This window comes from Nomascus leucogenys, chromosome 1a (assembly GCF_006542625.1).
Source record: "Nomascus leucogenys isolate Asia chromosome 1a, Asia_NLE_v1, whole genome shotgun sequence".
NCBI classification, from domain to species: Eukaryota; Metazoa; Chordata; class Mammalia; order Primates; family Hylobatidae; genus Nomascus; species Nomascus leucogenys.
In genome coordinates, this window is record NC_044381.1 from 68086400 (window position 1) to 68095025 (window position 8626).

Consider the following 8626-nt stretch of genomic DNA (forward strand, 5'->3'; position numbering starts at 1 on the left):
AAGAATCCCCCTCCAAGTCTTGGTAGACTGGCCTCATGTAGATGTTCTTCCTCAGTCAGCCCCACCAGAGATTCTAAATGCCTCTAAACTCTTTGTGCTTGTCCAAAGAATCTTTGTTCTTAGTGGGCCCCAAGAAATTAGAAAGCATCAAGTCATACGATTGGCTTGTGAGAGGCAGGATAGAAGGCAGTCCTTTGGAATGCAACTGCAGAGGTTGGAGTGTGAGATATGATTCAGTTCTTTCCTTACAGAGAAGCTGAGAGCCAGAGTTTATCTCTGACTCTTTCTGTCTTACATCAAGGACAGGTCAGAAGCAGATCCTTAAAGTCTTGTTCAGGTTGTGCACTTTGAACCTGGGGAGATAGCTGCTGAACGTGTACAAATTTAAAAGTCATCTATTTGTTCTCTATGGTCCAGAAGACTCAGGAATACAGAGCTGTATCAGTTTCCAGAACTAAGTGATGTAGGTGCCAGTAAAGGCTTGAGTGAAGGCTTTACAAGTTGGGGTGCTAGATGCATTTGGAAACTTTCCACAGAGTTTGCAGGTTGGATCTATTGCTGGAACAAGCCAGAGAAGATGATGTTGGGAGTGCTCACTCTCCTGTTAGAGCAAACAGAAGTTTCACAACCTCCTAGCAGGGGAAGACTTTTCTGGAGTTGTCACTGAAGTAAGCCAGGGAGGAAGGCAGGGAGTGTCTGCTTTCCCTTTTATACATAGAGAGGTTCCCTTGCTGGTCAAGAAGGTATAGGGGATGCTATCGCTCCCATTCTTGCTGGCAGAGGTCTCCAACCTCTTTCCCTGGAGAGCTATAGCAAGTTAAGGAAGGTGACGTAGGGAGTGCCATGCTTCCCGTTTAGACTTGAAGAGATTTATTTATTTATTTATATATTTTTTGAGACAGGGCCTCACTGTTGCCCAGGCTGGAGTGTAGTGGCATGATGATGGTTCACTTCAGCGTCAACATCCTTGGGCTCAGGTGATCCTCCACCTCAGCCTCCCGAGTAGCTGGGGCTACAGGTGCATGCCACCATGCCCAGCTAAATTTTGGGGGGTTTTTTTAGAGATGAGGTCTGAATTATGTTGCCTAGGCTGGTCTTGAACTCCTGGGCTCAAGCAATCCTCCTGCCTTGGCCTCTCAAAGTGCTGAGATTATAAGTGTGAGCCACCACACCTAGCCATATATATATATTTTTAGAGACAGGGTCCTGCTCTGTCACCCAGGCTTTAATGCAGTCGCAGCTTCATAACTTACTGCAGCCTCAAACTCCTGGGCTCAAGTGATCCTTCTGCCTCAGCCTCCCAAGTAGCTAGCATTACAGGCACACACCACCACACCCAGCTAATTTTAAAATTTTAAGTAGAAACAGCGTCTTGCTATGTTGCCCAGGCTGGTCTTGAACTTCTTGTTTCATCCTCCTGCCTCAGCCTCCCAAAGTGAGGTTTATTCTTTCTTTTGCTATGTAGGTTACCAGGTAGAGGTTTGTTAGAAGCCAGAATCTCAGGGAGCTGCTGGAAAAGTGTGTGTTCAAACCCTTTCAGGAACAAGTTGGGAGCTGAGCTGATCCTGGGGACTGCAGCAACTGGGAGTGTTTGTTTGGTTCAAAAGCCCCCTTTGTTGTTTGTGCTTGAGGGAAATCCGATGCCATGCCCTCCTGTTTCCCAAGCAAAGTAATTTTAAGTGTCAGACTTTAAGGCAGGGACTGTAAATGTTGAGCACATGTGGTATAAGTCCCTCACCCATCAGGAAGAAGCTAGGAGTTGGAGTTTCCTTTCTGTTTTTAAGGTGCCATGCTCACAGTAGGGTTAGTGTGCTGGTGTATCTCCACTTTTCCTACCTGTTTTGATGTGGATATTTTCTCAGTCATATGGTGTGTAGGTGTTTTTCAGCTGGATTCTGGCTTTCTCTTGAGAGAGCTGATCCATATGTAGGTGTTTACTCAGTGTGTCTGTGGGACGAAGGACAGTCAGGAGCCTTCTATTCTGTCCTGTTGCTGACATCATTCCCCTCCGTCTCTTTTAAAGTAATTGTTTATTTTGACTCATTAATTACAAATGGTGATAATATCAGTATTTTGCCTGGTAATGAAATCAGCTTGTATCTTCTACCCAAGTGGGTGTGACATTACTTTTAAGCCTATTTTCCTAGTGGTATTTTAACTCAGACTGGTTGTGTCCAAAACATGAGAAATGAAAACACCAGAAGTAAATTGACCAAATAGAGGTTTGACTTATCTGAAACTTCTTTTAAATATAAATATAATTAAGAGAGTCATCGTTTTAAGTTCAGTGGAAACATACTTAATTTTTAAGAGTAACTTAAGCAATGTATTTTTTTCAAGCCTTCCTGTTTTCAGTGTTTTTAATAAAGCAGGTCAGAAATAAGGTTACCTAGTGGATTAGAGTATATCAGTTCAAGTCCTTAGGTGGATTCGGCATATTGCTACCTGGGCTTTTATTTATTTATTTATTTTTTTGAGACAGTCTTACTCTGTCGTCCAGGCTGGAGTGCAGTGGTGCAATCTCACCTCACTGCAACCTCTGCCTCTTGGGTTCAAGCGATTCTCCTGCCTCAGCCTCCTGTGTAGCTGGGACCACAGGCGTGCACCACCACACCTGACTAATTTTTTTTTTTTTTTTGAGATAGCAGGACATTCTTAAGAAACGTTCTCTAAACTTTAGATATCTCCCATCTTCCACAGAATCAAATATACATTTCTTGGTTGGAAATTTTAAATGTTCTTAACTATCTCCCTACCATCCACCTCAATTAATATTTTTGAGACCACTTTAACAAATCAGCTGTTCAGTGAATGTTCCTCACGTTGTCTGTTGGTTCATAAGTCAGCTGAAATCCATTTAAAGTCCTTTCCGGCCCACAAGTGTAGGTTTTGTCATCCTCTGGCAGTTAAGTCACATTTTGTCTTGTAAGGTTTCTTCTCTTGCATTTATTATACCAATTAGCTAAGTGACATTGAGCAAAGACCATACATCTCTTGTCCTCAATTTATGTGTAAAATGATTACTGAAGTTTCTTCTCTACCTTTAAGAAGACAATTATTAGATTCATACTTGTCTCCAAAACCTGATTGTCAGCTCCTTGAGGCCTGAAACTTGTTAGTTTGAAACAAACTGTAGTGATGTAGTGGGACTTCCGAGCATTGATGTTCACATTTGTAAAACGAAACAAGTCACTGGGAAATAATCACACCCTGAGTCTGTTGAGATGGGGGAGCCAGAAATGAAAAAGGCTGCCCTGCCCTTTTTACTCTCATAGACAATACTGTTGTGTTGTGTCACTCTACTAGCATCATCCCATCCTTCACTGCAAACGCCAGATTTTAAGTCCTCCATGTGTGTCTCCCCTGCGTTCATATGCTTCAGGGGCAATTGACTCCATCTTTGCCTGCTAGGATTGAGTTTAGATTATGAACACACATGCTAATCCAATCCAGCAATTGACATGGTCAATGGATATGTGCTCCAAATAGAGCCATTGAGATGTTGCGGTCTTCTGGCAAGGCCTCTTAAAAATGAGACTCAGAAAAGAGGTAGTTCTCTCTCTTCTGGAGTTTGGCATTATCTGAATGTGATGCACAGAATTTTGAGGTCATCTCGCAGCCTGAGGATGAAGCCAATAAACGGGATGGCAGAGCCAAGAAGATCTCAGAAAAGCAAAGGGAAAGTCCTGGTGTAATACCCCTTACCTCTGGACATCTTACTTGAGATAATTTTTCTTACTACCTAACCATTTTGAGTAAGACTTTTCAGCAGAAATTATGAGCATGGCTGTTACCTCTCTGGACTTCATGAACAATGGTGTCTTGATTTAACTTAACCCAGTTCATTCCATATGTAATTTCATTATCTGAGAATGCTCATTTCAAGCCTATGGTTTACTTCTCTCACTGTGACATTCCAAGGTTAGGGGAAACAAAGAGTACATGTATGTGGTCGAAAGTAATTCCTGGGCCAAATCGGACACAACAAACACACTGGGTAATGAAAGGTGAAATGAGTATAGTTTTCCTTTCAGGGATCTATTTTTTATTACAGCTCATAATTGATTACACTAATGTTATTCTCTGTAAGCATTAGAGATAAAATCCTAGAAGCTAAAAATAGTATGTATTCGGTTCAAATATAGCTGTATAGTGTGAAAGCAGGCTTTGAACCTAAAAGAGCCTTGCTTGGCTTCTTTAATAGAACTTTTATATTTGGATTTTATGTTTAGTGAGCAAATTCTTATAAATCGTTTTGGACAGTTACTTTAGTTGTCTTCTGAGAATGGGAACAATATAAGTTTGAAGGTGGTAGAGAGGAATTATTTTGCTATTTTGTTTCCTTTGAGGAGGAGGAAGGAAAGGATGAGAAATGTTTATGTTATCACGAATGTTTCTTAGTCTAATGTTTATAAAGGTGGATTTCAGTTGAATAAGACTACTGCTTAATAGTCTGTAACTGGCACTATAACTGGAGCCATTTTTTAAAGTATTATTTTGCAAACCTGTCAAGAAGTGATTCCTTTTTTTTTTTTTTTTGGTGTGATTTGCAAGCTCCTTGTCAGTGCATGCTTTGACACCTTATTGCTGGAGAAGCCAAACTACTTGATAACGTTTAGTAATATATTGCATATAAACATTTTTAGTTACATTCAATGTTAATATGTAAATTCAGATTGTTAAATGGTCCCAGTTTTCAGGCTGATTTTTAGCTGAGTACATGCAAACTGCATAAAATGATCTGTTACTTATTCTCATCTTGGATATGAGTTTCCAAAGAAATTATAGTCCACAAAAATAGGGCATTGTGATATATTTTTATTAATCCTTCGGGCAGTCCTTTATTCTAAGATGATATCTTTCTACTTCTTAGTGTTTCTAAAATGAAAAATGATAGTAATTTTTAAAAATGACCTTAGTAAAGTTAGAAATTGACAGTTTCTTGTATCTAATATTTGGAGAGGAATGTTACTGGGCTATAACATTTTGAAGTCTGGGAACGATACTTCTAGTGGGAGATGAATAAACTGAAGTTTCCTCGTTAGACAGCTCATTTAAAGGCAGATAGATGGAAAGCAAGTATTAGAATCTCCTCCCAATCAGTAGATTTCTTCATCCTTCACAAAGTTTTGTTTGAGTGGAGTTACTGGAAGCCATGCTATGTGATACAACTGTAAAGTTAAATGCTCTAGTCACATTGTTAAATAGAACTCATTTTTGATCAAAAAGGGCTATTGACTTAAGAGATCTATCAGGTGACAGTTTGTATTATTGTGACACCCATGCCTGTAGTAATTTCATTACTCTTTGTGTCTGTGTTAAGAAAAGATAAACTCACAAGGTGAATGATTATCTTGGCATTTTAGTTACATCAGTGACACTTCCTCCTGTACATATGGGGAGATCAGATTTAATCTGATGCTTGGCACTCACTAAGGAACGAAAAGATCAGTTGGGTTACTGAGGGTTTTTGTTTTGTTTTGTTTTAGAAGCATCATTATGAAATTTATCATAGCAAGGAGAAGTGTCCAAATTCAAATGGAATCATATTAGTGTCTTGGCACTGTCATCTTAATAAATTCTTGCTGAATATATTTTTTCATTTGGCTGTTTACCACTGATCTTGAGTTAAGCCACCAAAGAAGGCCCCAATTGTGCTAGTTATCCAACTTTGCAAAAAACAATTTTTTTTTTGAGACGGAGTCTCACTCTGTCACCCAGGCTGGAGTGCAGTGGCGCGATCTCGGCTCACTGCAAGCTCCACCTCCCGGGTTCACGCCATTCTCCTACCTCAGCCTCCCAAGTAGCTGGGACTACAGGTGCCGGCCACCACGCCCAGCTAATTTTTTGTATTTTTAGTAGAGACAGGGTTTCACCGTGTTAGCCAGGATGGTCTCGATCTCCTGACCTCGTGATCCACCCGCCTCGGCCTCTTAAAGCACTGGGATTACAGGTATGAGCCACTGCGCCCGGCTGCAAAAAACAACTTTTAATAGAATATTTTCCATTTTATTTCACCAATAATACTGTCTCATGATTCCCATGGATTTCCCTTATCTCTAATGTGAGATATTGTAAAAACCTTTTGTTCACCACAAACACTTGTAATCCCAGCACTTTGGGAGGGTGAGGCAGGCGGATCGCTTGAGGTCAGGAGTTTGAGACTAGCGTGGCCCACGTGGTGAAACCTCTTCTCTACCAAAAATACAAAAATGAGCCGGGCATGGTGGTGTGCACCTGTGGTCCCAGCTACTCAGGAGGTTGAGGCAGGAGAATCGCTTGAAACCAGGAGGTGGAGGTTACAGTGAGCCAAGACCAGACAACTGTACTCCAGCCTGGACAGCAGAGCGAGACTCCGTCTCTAAAACAAAACAAAACAAAAACACAATTTTATTCATGTGTATGTTGCTTTAGAGTTTACAAAGGGCTTTCCTGTTCTTTATCTCATATGACTCTAACAACAACCTTTATTAGTAGACAGTGAGAGCACATATTTTTTATTATTGTGAGTATTATTATTTTGCAGGTAAGGAAACTGAGAGGCTAAAAGACTTGGGTGAGGTTACACCATAAGTAAGTGTTGGAATGAAGACTTGAAGCTAGGATCATTGACTTTAGTAGAGTTCAATGTTTCTCAAAATATTTTCTGTAGAACACTAATCCCACAAGATACTTATGAGGACGATGCTCGTGGTCAAATGAGTTTGACATGTATGTCAATACAGTATGTTCCAGTTGGATGTTTACAGTACCTATTACCAATAAGACCAGTTTACCTATGTTCAACCTGGTATTAATCAAGTTTGTTTGAATGTAGAATCCCTTTTGAAAGCAACAACTTTAAATATCCTAAGAGATCAGTATTTCTTAAAGTACACTTTGGGAGAATGTTAGTATAGTAACTTCTCCTATGCTATGCTACCTTAATCTTGCATGGAACTTTTCTGTATGGCACCTTGTACTTTAAACTTCCTACTCTATTGTAAAATCCTGTCTTCCTGAAGTACACCGAAATAATCCTATTGATCACTACATTGACAGCATCTTGGTAATGTCTTAGAGGGAGAGCAAAGGCAGGATATTTTGGATTCCTTGGGGCTCTGGCTTATGGTGGGTCTTTTCATTTGGGGGCTTATGCTTGGACAAATTTGTGGATGGGATTTGAAAGTGAATCTTGGCCAGGCATGGTAGCTCACGCCTGTAATCCCAGTGCTTTGGGAGGCCAAGGTGGGCGGATCACCTGAGATCAGGAGTTTGAGACCAGCCTGGCCAACATGGTGAAACCTGGTCTCTACTAAAATTACAAAAATTAGCTAGATGTGGTGGCACACGCCTGTAGTCCTAACTACTTGGGAGGCTAAGGCTGGAGAATCACTTGAACCCAAGAGGCAGAAGTTGCAGTGAGCCGAGATCACACCACTGCACTCCAGCCTGGGCAACAAGAGTGAAACTCTGTCTCAAAGGTAAAACAAAATAAAAATAAAATAAAGTGAATCTTGAGAAGTAGACATTCAATGCTGTATTCTGAGAAAGGAGTATATACTTTGATGAGGGTAAGTTCAGTAGTTGAGTGTTCAGATAAGTGATTATGACTATGTCTTGAAGTGAACAAATAAAATTATTTGCAAATTTACCTTTCTGGGTAAATTTCCTAGAATATTAATGCTATGTTAATGAAGACAATTGTTGATATTGACAGTAAACTGTGTGGGTGCAGATGGTTTCAGCTTTTAGTGTATCCCCTTGTAACATAATATGAAATATATATTTGGTCTTTGGCCCCTAGTTCCTGACACAGAGTTCCTGAAACTCTTGCAATTTCCTTAGTGATGGGGTGATAGGAGTATCTTTTTTAATCTTATTCTTTGTTCTTGACACAAGAGCTTCCAGAAACTTGAGATCTCCGGAGTGAATGGTGAGTGTCTTTTTATATTTTCATGAAAAGAGTGGTGCTAAAAGCCCCTAAATATTATAGCTTCAGGATAGGGAATGGTTACCAGGGGAATCAACCTTGTGATTAGAAGACTGACATTTCGAACCTTTCTTCCGACCAATGATTGAATTAATCATACCTATGTAATGGAACCTCCTTAAAAACCTTTAGTAAAGGGATTCTAGGAGTTTTCTGGGTTGGTGAACACATGAAGGTGCAGGGAGGGTGGTATGCTTAGAGAGCACGTGGAAACATATCCCTTCCCACATACCTTGCTGCCCTATACATCTCTTCTCTGGCTGTTCCTGAGTTGTATCCTTTATAATAAGCCAGAAATAATAAGCATTTCCTGAGTTCAGTGAACCATTCTAGTAAGTTATTGAACCTTAGGAGGGGTTCATAGGAACCGCTGATTTATAGATGTCAGAAATATGGGAGGCTTGGACTTTTGATTGGCATTTGAAGTGGGGAAAGGGGGGCAGTTTTGTGGGAATGAGCCCTTAACCTGTGGGGTCTGCACTGTCTCTGTATAGTCAGTGTCAGAATTAAATTGTAGGGCACCCTGTTGGTATCCACAGAGAACTGGAGAATTGCTTGGTGTGGAAAGCTCCCATACATTTGATGTCAGAAGTGTGAATATAGAGGAAACAGTTTTTCCTTTTCACCCCTTTATTACCATTCTTTGGCCTGAGC